The sequence below is a fragment of the Aulonocara stuartgranti genome, assembly GCF_965226115.1.
Source record: "Aulonocara stuartgranti genome assembly, chromosome: 13".
Classification (NCBI taxonomy): domain Eukaryota; kingdom Metazoa; phylum Chordata; class Actinopteri; order Cichliformes; family Cichlidae; genus Aulonocara; species Aulonocara stuartgranti.
The window spans coordinates 21,663,118-21,677,545 of record NC_138949.1 but is presented as its reverse complement, the minus strand read 5'-3'; the positions used below and the strand labels follow the sequence as shown (position 1 = coordinate 21,677,545).

The window sequence follows — 14,428 nt, the reverse complement described above, 5'->3', positions numbered from 1 at the left end:
AGTGGATTTTAAAGTGCAAAGAAAGCTCTAAAAGTGCATTTCTGTCTCTGCTCATATGACTCTCAGTCAGTCTTTTCTTCAAATCTGTATTCAAACTGCTTGCTAGTACTTATTCTTATATATTCATCACACTGAACATTAACTTTTGCAGTTATTTATATGTATGGACCGTAAATTATGTATATAAGCATGTGCATGTACAACTAGAAATCTTTTGATTGGATAACAATAGCATCAGAGCTGAAAGGAGTGCACCATGGGACTCCCAGAAACTTTCATCGTTAACTGACACATCCAGTGTCAAAAAGCCCCACCATACTGACTTTACAGTATATGTAAGCTCCCCAATAGGCAAAAATGCAATTTATGTGCATATTAAATGCAAGATCACTCCTGGTTTTGGGAAAGAAAAGCTGTCATATTCGTAAGAGGATGTGCCAATTGGAAAGGTCACAAATGTCTATAGAGAACAAATGAGGCCGGTAATCGTTTTTCCTGCCAGCCTTCTACAGGCACATAAAAGACCAGGTGCTTGTCTGAATCTTGATGATCCCCTCTAAGTGAAATCATTGACGCACATCCAGCTCAATTAAGCAGCTACTATGGTGAGCAAGAAATGATCACATTCTGTAGTAGAAAAATTCACACTGTGCGACGAGCATCGTGAGGATACGTTAAATTACTGGCTATGATTGGCTGTAATGTAACAAATGACTCTGTGAGGAACTGTTCTTAAATCCTGTTTCGAAACAACTTATTCTCCCATGAAGTCCAGCAGCAGCAGCAGTACATCTGAGTAAGTATACCTCGGTGAGAACTCAGGAGCTATTAAAACAGCGTGTAGTGTTACACCTCAAGGTCGTGTGTAGCAGTGGGTGAGGAGGATTACAGGCCTAATGGACACTGCTCAAGTTTAATGAAGAGTCCTGATGAGGAAACAGATTGGTCTCTATCAACTGTTCAGGCGCTGCCATTTCCATTTTCATGGGTGCCCAGATGCTTCACGTGGGCGAGGGATGTTACAGCTGACTGCTGATCCCTGTGGACTAAATCTGTTGTTCAAACACATACACAGCGTGTGCATTTATGTGTTTGATTTTTACAGTAGTCGAGGCCAAAACTAATCCATTTCAGATACGTTGGCGAGTTTATCCTGAATTGTCTCGCTGACTTCTTTGATCCTGATCTGGGTTTCACAGCTCTATCATGTCTGGAAGTTGTGGATCATTCAGAAACACGATGTACTGAAAATAGGTTACAGACTTTACTGTATGTCAGGCAGCCATACACACATATGAAGCTTATATGAAGACTAATTTAAAAAAAAGAAAAAGAAACGGTTAGAACTTCTAGCCTGTGAAGAAGAAAAAAAATATCTGATGCAGCTTTTTTGCAGTCTGCAGAGCAGCTGGGAATGTGAATTGGATTGTGGTTGAGTCCATGATACTTAATCATTTTCTTATCAGTGGTTGCTGTCAGCGCCCAGCTAAGGAATGACCCCAAAAGAAAAAGGAGAAATGAAGGACGGAGGGCGCCTTATGTTAGCCTGTCTTCTTCCTTGAGCTCAGCAACACACCTGCCTGTTGACACTGGTGCTTTATTCCACCTGAAATCCCCTCCTGATATTCACTCTGTGAAGGTTAATGGGGGATAAAGCATTTTGTCATAAAGCTCACAGCAGCACCTTTTCTCTTGCTCTGGCATTAGACCCAACAGGTAGGACAGAAAGAAAAATTTATATCACTGCCAGCGGTCACTAGTGAACAACTTGTCACGATGGCCTATTTCAGAAAAATATGCCCGCTAGTGCCAAGCTGCAGATGTTTCAAGTACAAGGACACCGCTTAAGATGTGCAGCTTGGATTTGCCACGGACTGCAAGCAGCATTCCTGTGTTAGGCATGAATGAACGAAATCAACACTGTAACTGAACAATCTAAAGAAATAAAAAGAAACCGTGATGTTAAAGGCTTAAAGTCATGATGTGAAGAAATCGGTTCTTCCCATGGGATGAAAAGAAGTGATGAAGGTCAGGCTGAGGTGTTTTTCGGGACAGAAGTCTATTTGACATGCAGGCGGAAAACATTTTCCTCCCTAAAGGTCTCTTGAGCCTTGAGGAAGTAAATGTACATACAGCATAGTGTCTCATTGTCCACTGGCAAAATGACCTTCGCTAAAAGCCTCGGTCCTGTTCACTGTGAAGGTGCAAACTTTTAGTGATACACCAAACATTTGTCATTGGTTAAAACTTAATGAGAATGAGACAAATAAATTATTTTAAAGTAGCTATATTTAAAGGATCAGTCTTCCTTTTTTTACACAAAGAAGTGGTTTAAGTGTTTCTTCTGTGGCAACTAACATCTGGGCGCACAATCCTCATATTTCACACACAGTTCAGCTTGGTTATTGAGCACAGAGCATGACAGCTGGTTCGCTTTCTTTTACTTTCTGTGGAGCGAACCAAAAATATATTATTGTGTGATTAAGTAAATCTGAGTGAATGGGTCATTGTTGCATACACGCACAAGCCTTAATGACTCACTAAGCACGGCTCAGCATTAGCAGTGCTCGATGCAGAATTTATAGAGCAACACTGCCCCCAGCTGAATGTGTCATGTGCAACTGGTGTTCAACACATTTCAAAAGGATGGCTGTTGTTTAAATGACACACATATATTAAAAATGCCTTTAAGATGATAATGCATAAAGAACATGAAATGAGAGCTTCTTCAATTCTTTGCAACTTTTGAACTGTCATGATTATTTCAAAAACAGAGTTGCTACTTATTCTCAGTTCAGAAGCTACATTATGTTTGCAAATCCTTCAGAAGTAAATGAGTCAGAATTACACAGCAGTTGAATCTTTTTCATTATATGTAATATGTATGTATGAAGTGCATTATTATTAATTATAGATTTTGCCATCTGTGTTGCAAAATGCTTAGTTATAGATTTTTATGTAAACACTAAAGGGTCTTTTTTTATACTGTGCCCACTTTTATAAAGAGAAGTTGTATATTATATTACATATTTTTCTGCAGGCATCCACCCAGAACACTGTTAATTGTCTCAATACAAGTGAACGTGTCTGTGGCCATTTCCACTTTGGAGGTATGAAGTATGACTGAGTCTAAATGCAGCGAGTGGAATCGTTTTCAGTGAAATGAACAAAACTAAAATTACGTTTATATAAAACTGGAAAGCACGAGCTAATTTTCTGGAGACACAGATTTTATAACAGGTCTGCAACATAGCTTTCATGTTTGTGAGCCAGTCTAAAGTGTTATTGTCAGCCCTCAGTTGACTGTCTACAAGTCTTATTAACACATCAAATGCAGCTTTAAAACCGACAGACAAAGCTCAAAACAAAGATACTCCATAATCATTTATTATTTATCCCACAGCATTAACACATTTATTGACAAAATTCATTTTCCATAGCTTAAGACTTATTATTGTATTAATTGATATACCTTCCACAAGAGGTCAGCAAAGCTGCCCATTTATATTAAATGTTTTCACGTTATGATGCCACGGAGGATTATTCCATTAGAATATCTTTAAGAGGCACATTTTTGTCACAACTAATTCTTATAATGTAGATTTTGTTGATCTTGTTTACACATGCGTATGTATGCGTATACATATTTATGTATACATGTATATGCACGTATGTGTGTATATATGTATGTCTACATATTGGTTTGTTTGTTTTATATGTACAAAAGGTCATTATCATCACCATAATATTCAACAGCCTCTGCATACTTAAAATTTACCTTCAAATCTACGGGTATGAAAGACACTTTACCCAGACGCCCTTCAAATTTTTACCTTGGAGCTCATGAGTCATAATGACTCCCATGCAAATGCCACTTGCTGTGCAGGACTTAATGTTAACGCAATGTGACTGCAAACATTTTCTGAGCAACAGTGGGCTGAAGACAAAGACATATACATTAGGGATGATTCATGCAATATTAATTTGTACACTAACATCTACTTGTAAATACCATGCCCAGTGTACACATAAACCCAATATGATGCATTATTCATGAGTGTTCCATTACTTTATACACAAAACTGAAATAAAGTGTTGGATGACTTGCTAATATGAGAGAAAAACTAAGATGTATAAACTTTTTGTCAGAAATTCGTCGTATCTATAGCATCATATAGCCGAGGTTAATATGTGAAAACATTATAAAGTTAAATAAGGTCACTTCTGAACTCCTAATGTAAAACCCTCAGAAGAATACTAAAGGAAGGCTTTTTGAGCATTCTTTTGAGCAAACATCAACCTAAGATGCCAGCCGTAAAACGTACCATAAGGAAGGAGACAAACTAAGGCCGGCTGAGCATTTATATGCAAAGGCCTGCCCTTTATCCCTCAGTGATGCAGGAATGTGAAGGATGCTGAGCGTCCACCTGATACTGCTCTGCGCCCGGGGGAGGGTCTCCAGTCTCCACTCTGGCTGCCATAATACGGCTCAGCGCATGTAGACAGGCAGGAGGGGGAAGCACATCCTCAGAGAGGTCTGCTGGAAACATGATCATCAGGGGAACCTAAACGCATTCTTCGGATCCTGTCAGATGATTCCACAACTGAGTGCGTTTTGTGCTTTTCTCCAAACGACATAAGCAGAGACCGGCGTCCGGACGAACCGTGCAGAACGACACAAGCCGATATCAGCCGCCGCTACGTGTGAGGCGAGGTCACCGCAGTACCGCGGTAAGATACGCTGAAAAACACAGCGAAACCAGACAGGCTTATTATTATTATTATTTTTAATTCCGTTTGCGTATTTATGCGTAAACACCGACTGTTTACCCTCGGTTATTAAGCAAAGCTTTCCAGCTGCTCCCGGTTGTCAGCGTAGCTTGCGTGCATCCCACTGCCCGTGTGTATCACACTGTCCATCAAGCAAAAATCATAAAAAGCATCTGCAAGAGCAGCAATCCAGAGAGTGGATTGCAGGTCACGGAGACTGGACATTATATTTCTTCGTCATTCCTGGACATTGGCAACATGGACTACAGTAAATGTGGGTTAGTGGAGCAATGCCATGCACCCTGCTACCACCAGGATGCCCCATGTGATTTATATATATTTATAAAATAATTGCTTTTATATTCATTATACGGCGATCTGCATTTTTTTAATCATTTATTTAGATAGTTTACGTATAGGTAATTCTTCAGTCACAGTTTTTGTACTTGCAGCAGCTCCCTGCTCTAGACAGAAAATATATATATAAAGGGATGAGTACACATGCAGTAGTAGGCAGGCCTCTAAGCTCCTTTGCAGTTGCACATCATGCTGTAGCTTGATCTGTTTTTGCTATATCGTGTGAGAAGAGAGTAATGTGTCAATTAATTTGTATGTGGCTGTTTTGATGAAAGGACATGCTGTGCTCTGATTTTGAGTTTAAAAAATAACAGTTTAGAAATTAAATAGCTGGTTTTGCTAATTGTGAGCTAATATGAAAATGCTGCAGTAGGAATCAAGAACAAGTGAGCACAGTACGGGCAGGGAGCTTCTATGTAGCTGGTGAAGATGTTTGGATGGTACTATTTAAATGGGTGAATGAGAGAATGGGGTCTCTATAATTGCATTAAGGAACTCTGATTCAAACGCCTTGTGTTCAAACATGAATTATAAATGCCCCTCATTCACCATAACCTCATTCACAATAACCTAACCTCCTGTTCCATCCCTGATTAAATGGGCCAGTAAAAGCTAATGGGAATTTTGGTATTACCTCACATTCCCCATCTGTTGGGTGAGTATCAAGCTACTTAGCCCACATCTTTTTCACCTTGGGAATACACGAGCTATAGTTAGACACATGTTAATAAAAAAAAAGTTAATTTGCAGATGATGACTTTTCAGTATCCTAAGGTAAGAATGGTAGATTCTGGCCTTTTTAAAACAGGTTTGCATAGCTGAAAGTAATGGCCAATGTTAAGTGTTTTGCATGGATGGATGAAACGGATGCCTGGTTATAAAGCTGAACATTAACTGAAGTGGTGAACACTGATATGGCAACTGTATGTGTAGAAAACATGTTATTGTTGAGTGAATATTACAACATCATCCACTTTTCTGTTATTGTTTTACCCAAAGTGACATCCTTGAGGACCAATTCAGTGGTTGCCATATGCTCTCTCAGATGGAATTTGTAAAACCTAATTTGGGGTTTCGCTGGTGTCATGTGATGTGAGACAAGTGCTGAACACCATTGGTGAAGAAAAATAGAGAAAAAGTCTGGAGGGACATAAGGCTAATACATAACAATATATGCACTTTGTTTATTTTAAAATCCTACATACATATGCTATTTAAAGGTGGGCACATATGTCCCCTAAAGTTGATTGTACTTGGTTTGTATCCATAGTTTACAGACTGTCCCATTGTTACACCTTGAGCAGAACATTTTCACCATCTTGGTCATCAAGGGGTAGTCCTGACAACTAAGAAACTGAACAACACTACATGCTTGTATGTTAATGAGTTGGTTATCATACTGAAGAATGCCTTTCTTTAGTCACTTTTTTGGACTTTAGCAATTATAATTTACAAAAACAAACAAACAAAAAAACCCATCATGTTGGATACATTAAGACTTGAAACTAACAGCCAGTTCAAAAGTTCTCCCAGGAAAGCTTTAGCTGAGGTCATAGATTAAAGAAGCTGAGGTTGCTAACCATTGGAAATGATATCATATTTAAGGTACTGTATCAATCTATTATATACAATCTATTATATATTAATGTAGAGAAAACCTGTGATTCATGCAGATATATATATCTATAGTGAAACCAGTGAGGATTTGTGCAAAGCAACCCTTCTATGTTGCCTTACTTAAGTCCAACTTCGTTTTATCTGGCGCTTGTGCAGCTGCTTTATTGTTCTCTTATCGAAATGGGCTAACCTTGCTGTTGACATTATATTTTATACTGATAAAAGAAGCTTATATTTCATTCTATGGATTGCATGTGTGCACTTAGCACTATGAGATGCTTTTTGGACCAATTGGTTGCAAGAGACCTCATAACCTCATAAACCATTACAGTTGTGTATAGATGACCGCACCTTCTTCAGTCATGATTATGATGAAGTGTGTCGAATGACAGTGACTGTCATTCTTACATATGCACTTAAGGCACACCTATACACGTTTATTTATTAAGAAGTCTACATCTTGACAGACCATTTTTAAAACAAAGAAGCCTGCTCAAATTTATCTCATCACTCAAGTCTGTTTTTTGTTTATAGAATTGATATAATCACAGAGTCTGTTTCAAGCTCGGCTACTTGCCATGCTCACTCAGGGTTTCTTAAGTAAACCATGATTTGAGGTGCAGCTTGCTGTGAGAAGAGGAAGTGCTAGCCTTGTCAGTCTGTCTGTTAGTGGGGGAAGAAAGCCATTTTTCACTTTAATGAGACACTGCACTTAAACACAAAGATTCTTTCAGGCAACTCTCATGGTGACGGAGTCAGAGAATACACCTGCATCAAGCAAATCTAAAGAGAGCCATATTAATTAGATGAGCAGTTTGGTGGGTCAAAATGAAGCTGAAAACGAAATAAAACAATGTGTCTAGCAATATGTACCGCACGCTCTAAGTTGAGCTTTAAGTATATGATAGCCTAAAGCAGTTTTGCTCTGTTTGCTCACACTTTATGCCACTTGTAGTGGACTCCAGTAAAATAAGCTAACTCGTTATCCTTGGCTGAGCAGCAGAAGAACGAGTGGCGATGCTGTAATTGCAGTGATTATCATCGCTTGTCCCTGGTTTTACCTATAGTGTGCCCTAGAAGTGTCCCTTTCAGTGTCCTCAAACTGCAGGCTGGAGATGCTCATTCTCTCATATGGGTGTATAAAAATAACATTTAAAATAATATTAATTGCTAATTTCAAAGCACTGGTGTTTGAGGCTCAGGCCATACTGACATGCTCAATGAGCAAGTCGTTAAAGGTTTATGGTTAGTGTGAGCAGAGAAGTTATGAAAAGCCTCAAACTCGCTATGCTTTAAATAAACACATAGGAGGCATTCTAACATCCTTTTTCTCTTGCTGCAAAATCAGCGTTTTGTCTTGTCGTCCTGGCAGTTTTTCAGTGGGCAGCCCCACACACAAATGAAATCAAATTTGCAAACAGACAGGCCGTGTGATCTGCGTGAAATCAAATTTTCCAACCGACAACTAGCAAAATACAACCTCAGCTGGCTCTCCACACTAAGCATTATGAATGAAGGTGCCTGCAGACATTATATGCTCTCCGAAGACCTACTTTAAACATGAAATCAAGGAGTCATCATAACAGGGAACCGCATGAGCCTCAGATATCAAAGCCATCAATTTTGTATTAATGGCTTAGGAAAGCAGGATTTGAATAGCATGATCATTTAAAATCGAGAGCATGTGAAAAGCACCCATCATTTTTGAATGGGGATTATAAATATTTTCATCACAGTATAATACTACTACTATTACTACTACTACTAATAATAATAATAATGATGATAATGATAATAATGAACAGATTATTTACTTCAAAACTGCTTAGCTACGGTTCCCAGGGTTGCCTGTTGTGGTATGAATTAATGATTGAATCACACAGTGCTGGGTGATGATGCACTCACATCAAATTTTAATGACGTGCATGTTTCCTCTGTTAGTCAATGGACAGGGCGGCACAGAAAGTGCTTTTGCCTGGAATAAACTGCATGCTCTGAGCATGTCTCGCTTTTCTTTGGACTGAATGTTCAGGGCTGAAAGGACCAAAATACTAAGGCTGAAAAGTAGAAAATGATTGTCTAACTATCTCCGAAGAGACCTTTAAACACATGAAATACAGTATGAATAACTTAGCACATTTCATACATTTTTTATACCTATTATAATTTAACTCAGCCTTTTTAACATTCATAATAATATATTACATTGTGAAAAACCCAACATAATTCTTTAGCGTGTATAACTTCAGTATAACACATTACCTATTTTTATCCATCATTAATATCTTTTTTTTTTTTTTTTACCACTGCTTAATAACTACACTTTTCTTAAACCCTCTGAAACAGTATTTTTTTATAGATAGACAGCTGGGATTTCTACCAGAAAGCCCCAAGGAGCTCAGCTTCGAGTGTGTTAACCAGGCAGGATAAAATCAAATCTACTAACTGGTTTAAAGTGGCAAAAACATATTACCTGAAATGATCTGTCAGTCTCATTCTAGCTGTATTGTCACCGAATGTCTCCAGAATTGAACTTCTTCTGGAAATGCCAGCCAACAAAATACAGATTTAGGAGTGCTATAAGGACACAGTCTTCTAATTGACATATTATTTACATTTGCCAGTTCTTTCTTTTTAGTAATAAAAATCTTTTTAATTTGTCCCAGTGTTTATAGATTTAAAAGTCTGTCCATTTGGGACTTTAAAACAATATAGCACATAATTGTTTTAGTGGCATATATAAGGCCTATAGAGCCTTTAAGAAGCACACGCACAAATTTAATATCCTTGGTGGGAAATTAATAAGTTCACTGCAATGACAAACCTGTCAGCTAAAATACTGTTAAGTTACTTTGTGACACTATCTTGTTCGGGAAGTGGTTAATTTGGTATCTGTGTTCCTTGAAAAAACAGAAAAACTATGGTGTTTTTCTTGAAGATCTTCCATCTTTATAGACATGCAGTTCAAAACCATTACTGATTACCAAAGTCTCAGATACAAAGGCGTTGCAGTTCTCAGGTCAAAATGCCAGCAGCTGTAAAGTACTTGGAAAACTTGCTCCTACTTCAAGGGGTAAAAGAGGTGTTTTCCAAACCTTGTTCATTTATTTTCCTCACCGCAGCTCAGACGGACTGAGTGAGCTTATCCAGCTGGATAAGGTGACTAATTCATCTCTTCTCCTTGTGCTCTATTAAGCTGCGTTACAGTGGCAAGTGTTAACAATATGCCTTTGTGTCTCACACCTGTGGGCAGTGCAATACCGGTAAAGTAGGAGTGAGTGCGCAAAAAGGCCATGTTTTCTTTCTCTGACTTCAAGACAATAGAATATCATCACTTTTATATCTTTGTGAAAACAGTAAAGAAATAATTCCAACACATTTTGTGTGGTGGTTATTATTGTGTAGGCACATCTGTGGACGGGTACAAGGCCGTGTGTGGTGACAACTTTATTGGACAGTCCTGTTTGTAACCAACACCTTGTTGGAATTGAAGAAGATATGTTTGGTCAGAGATCATTAACGTCTTAACAGTTTTGGCTTGCAGTAGGATGTTATAGAAGAGAGGACAATACAGTATATGAATGCTGGGCATGCACAGTAAAGAGAGCTGCAGATACACGTACTCATTCAGCTGATTAAATGCAATGCATATTCATTTTCTCTGGCGTATTTTACAGATGCAAACCCTACTCATTAACCCTGCCTTTTATTTTGCACTCGTGCATTTCTCATGTGTTTGAGTCATCTGTAAAACATGAGTCATAGAAAAGCTACATTCATTATTGCTTCAGAATATAATACAGTTTGCATAACAGTAGGATGGTTAATACGTGTCTAACTATTGTATTTTTGCTTTATTTTCCAGGTTTTCTCTTGTGATTTGATCCAAAGCTGAGAGTAACCTCAGGCACTGCCAACGACCTCTGTGATCTCTTGATTCAACACTATTATCGGTGTCTTAAATGATGTGTAGGAGAAGGACTGGGTAGAAAACCCCCATAAAGTCAACAGAGAAAAGGAAAAGGAACTAGGATCACATGGTTGGTATGGACTGACGAGTCAGCTGAAAGCAGATCAGTGTGGCTTTGCTTGGAAGTGTAAGTCTTTTATTGCATCTGACCACAGAGCAGGTCAATTATCTTTTAGAGGATCAATTACAATTCAATTCATTAATAGGAAATAATGAAATGATGACTGTGTCCTCTTTGTAGATGAGACTAATTTAATTTCAAATTGTTTCTCCAAATTGATTCTTTCAGTCATTACTATGCAACAGGCAGGGATTTGAGCTGTAAACATGGTTTAAACATTGAGATAAAGATACAATAGGATTCCCACTGTTAGGTTAAACGTCTTTCTGATAAAAAAAAAAAAAGCTGTTGTAATATGATGTTTCATAAAATCTGTGACAGGTGTATTTTGAAAAGTTGCATTTAAAGATATGGCAGTGATTTCCCCAAACCTGTGAAGCATCATTCTTTTTACTACCTCTGTATAGTAAGGATGTCTTCCATTATGATTGTTATCTGTGAACCCAGAATCTTGACATTTATCTCCTGCAGCTCAACTCCTCTCCTCCCTCTTCTCATCTCATCTCTTCTTTCATGTCTCCTGCCTCTCTGCTGTCACACTTTACTGACATGTGTTTGTGCTCTCATTCCATCCTTTTCCTTGGCGCTTGACAACGGAAGTGGTGGCTGTTTCTGGTATTCGTTTCTTTCTTTTTTTTGCACTGCCTTTGTTCTTCTGTTCCCTGGAAACCAAAAAAATCTTTTTATCCTTTTTATCCTTTCATGCTGAGCACACAATGTGAATCTGTCTTGGAATCTTTATCGATCTGAGGAAACTGAGACACAATTGGATGTAGCTATCTATTTGGATTTTTTTGTTTTTGTTTATGAACAGTTTTTATATTTCTTTTTTTTTTAAAGTTAAGTTTGCAGTAAATACTATCCATATTCTTTAAATGCTGTGTTGGGCACATATATATAGTCATGCACTGCTCTTCTCTAGCACTGCATCTGGCAAACAGCCATAGATGCCCTCTACACAGTGTCATTGATGGAACATGTTGAATAATTTACAAATGCATGCATTTTTCAAAGCAGTAGTGTTTTCAGTAGCAGTAAGCTTTCAGCAGGGTCAGCTCGGTGTACCTGCTATTTGTTAACCAGACATACATACTGCGTAGTTGTAATATAGAGTGTCAACTGTAGTTAAAAAGTAAATAACCCCAATGAAATAGAAGAAAGTGCTATACTTTGTAAGTGTCCAGAGGCAATGTTGATCTGAATGTCATTTGGGGTGAATAATGCTTAAACGAACCATTTATGAGTGAAATGCCCCAACGTCCTTGACATCAAATACATTTTAGACATTCACATTTTCTTTCATAGTACTAATTACAAATGCCAGCATGCTAGCTATCCTCCAAATGGCAGACTATACATTACAGTTGGTTTTAATTGGATCAGTTGGAGGCATTTGGAGAGTGCATTGGGAGGCAATGTAAAGGCACTTGCTGTCATTGGTTATTATGTAGTTAACTATATTTGATTAAATACCTTGAAACCTGTCACAGTATAGCATGTGTAGAGCCCAAATGCAGGAAATGAAGTCAAATGGTATAAAAGAAAAGGGCGGCTTGTGTTGGCTGTTAAAGTGCCAAAACTAAACTAAGACAAAAGTGGGATCAAAGTAGGAAATGAGGGAGACCTCAGCGAAGATTAATGGATGTAAGGAAGGAGGAAATGCAGAGGTTTGCTGTGACTGATGAAGATGTTAGGGATAGGGTGAAATAGAGGGAGATGATCTGCTGTGGCGAGCCTGAAAGAGAGCTGCAGATATGTTAATGCTGTCATTTTGGTCATGTTATAGCATGCTGATGTAAGTACAGTCACAGAGGCTTTAGGCTGTTAGCCTTTAACCACACAGTGGCTAGGCAGGTGGTCATGGTAAACTACACAGTAAACTGCATTTACATTAAAAATCAGTTTATCTGCATGCATTTGACATCGACAGTGTGCTGCTGAAATGGACGGCACAGAAATCAAGTGAAAGGAAAGTCGAGTGTTGACTTTACTAAAGAAAAGAAAAGCTGTATGAGCAGAAACAGATGTGTTTGACTAACCGATTTATGCAGATACTGAATCAGGGTTGAGTAGCACATACTGCATGTGCAACAATAGACATGGTTGACGTCAGCAAATTTAAATAGTAGCATTGTATTAAAGACTGTCTGTTAAAACCTGCTGTAAATGCCAGCTCATGTTGAATAGATTACACAGAAATAAACAGCTGAAATCTATTGTTTGTTTCATACTAGTGTATATATGAGAGTATATATACTAAAGTAACAGAGCAAAAACAGTGACCACAGAGGAAGTGCATGAATGAAATGTTCAGTTTCCGTGTGAACACTCAGAAACTGACTTAAAAGATTTGAGAGATACAAGTGGCCTCAATAGTCAGTCTAATTTGTATGTATCTTTTCTCCTTTTCTCTCCTTTTTTCTGTAGACTCACTCTCCCATAATTATGAATAGCAGCACAGCATCACATTATGGAAACAGGATGACTCAAATAATCTAAAAATCATTATGCTTGCATGAATGGGCATTACAGTTGACAGATATTACAATTTGGGTCTGGGTCAGGACAAATCAATATATAATAATAAAAAAAAAAAAAAAATATATATATATATATATATATATATATATATATATATATATATATATATATATATGTATATGTGAGGACTTGGGGTGAAACCCTCCATGCATGGTAAGGAGCTTTCTTGTCTTTATGTCAGTGGCTTCTATCTCCTCCTTTGGCCAGCCTATTACCCCAGCAGGGTACCTGATCACGGGCAGGGCGTACGTGTTGATGGCCCGGATCTTGTTCTTACCATTCAGCTGACTCCTCAGGACTTGCCTGACCCTCTGCAGGTACTTGGTGGTTGCAGCCTTTCTAGCGGCCTCTTCATGGTTCCCATTCGCCTGCGGGATCCCCAGGTACTTGTAACTGTCCTCTATGTCTGCAATGTTGCCTTCTGGTAGTTCAATCCCCTCAGTTCTGACTACCTTCCCTCTCTTTGATACCATCCGACTACACTTCTCCAGTCCGAACGACATTACAATGTCATTGCTGTATAGCCTGGTAGTGTGGATCAGTGAATCGATGTCTCGTTCACTCTTGGCATACAGCTTGATGTCATCCATGTACAGGAGGTGGCTGACAACTGCTCCGTTCCGTAGTCGGTATCCGTAGCCAGTCTTGTTAATGATCTCACTGAGGGGGTTCAGGCCTATGCAGAACAGCAGTGGGGACAGAGCATCTCCTTGGTAGATCCCGCACTTGATGGTGACTTGTGCTATGGGCTTGGAGTTGGCCTCTAGTGTTGTACGCCACATCCCCATTGATATATATATATATATATATATATATATATATATATATATATTAGGGGTGCAACGATACACAAAATTCACGGTTCGGTTCGGTTCGATACTTTGGTGTCACGGTTCGATATTTTTTCGATACAAAAAAATGTTCATGCATTTTTAATTTGTCATTTATTAAAATTATAAATATATATTTTAACTCAAAAGTACAGTTTTTAAATTTAACCCTAACCCTTGTGCGTGTTTTTTATTTTGACAGCGAATGCGCACCTGCGGACC

The 14,428-nt window shown here is 38.4% G+C and overlaps 1 protein-coding gene across 5 annotated transcripts in view; it reads left to right on the top strand.

Moving 5' to 3' along the window:
* Window positions 1–14,428, top strand: part of LOC309721028 (receptor-type tyrosine-protein phosphatase epsilon-like) — a 60,309-nt gene that overhangs the window by 30,790 nt on the left and 15,091 nt on the right. Inside the window, exons 1-2 of one of the 5 annotated variants that reach the window (XM_082558350.1) lie at window positions 3,511–4,731; window positions 10,610–10,841. The gene's annotated coding sequence lies outside the window, so the exon portion shown is untranslated. Of the gene's footprint in view, window positions 1–3,510; window positions 4,732–4,992; window positions 5,045–10,609; window positions 10,842–14,428 lie in introns of those variants that run through there. The other 4 variants (XM_082558349.1, XM_082558346.1, XM_082558348.1 and 1 more) reach the window with 4 other exon arrangements.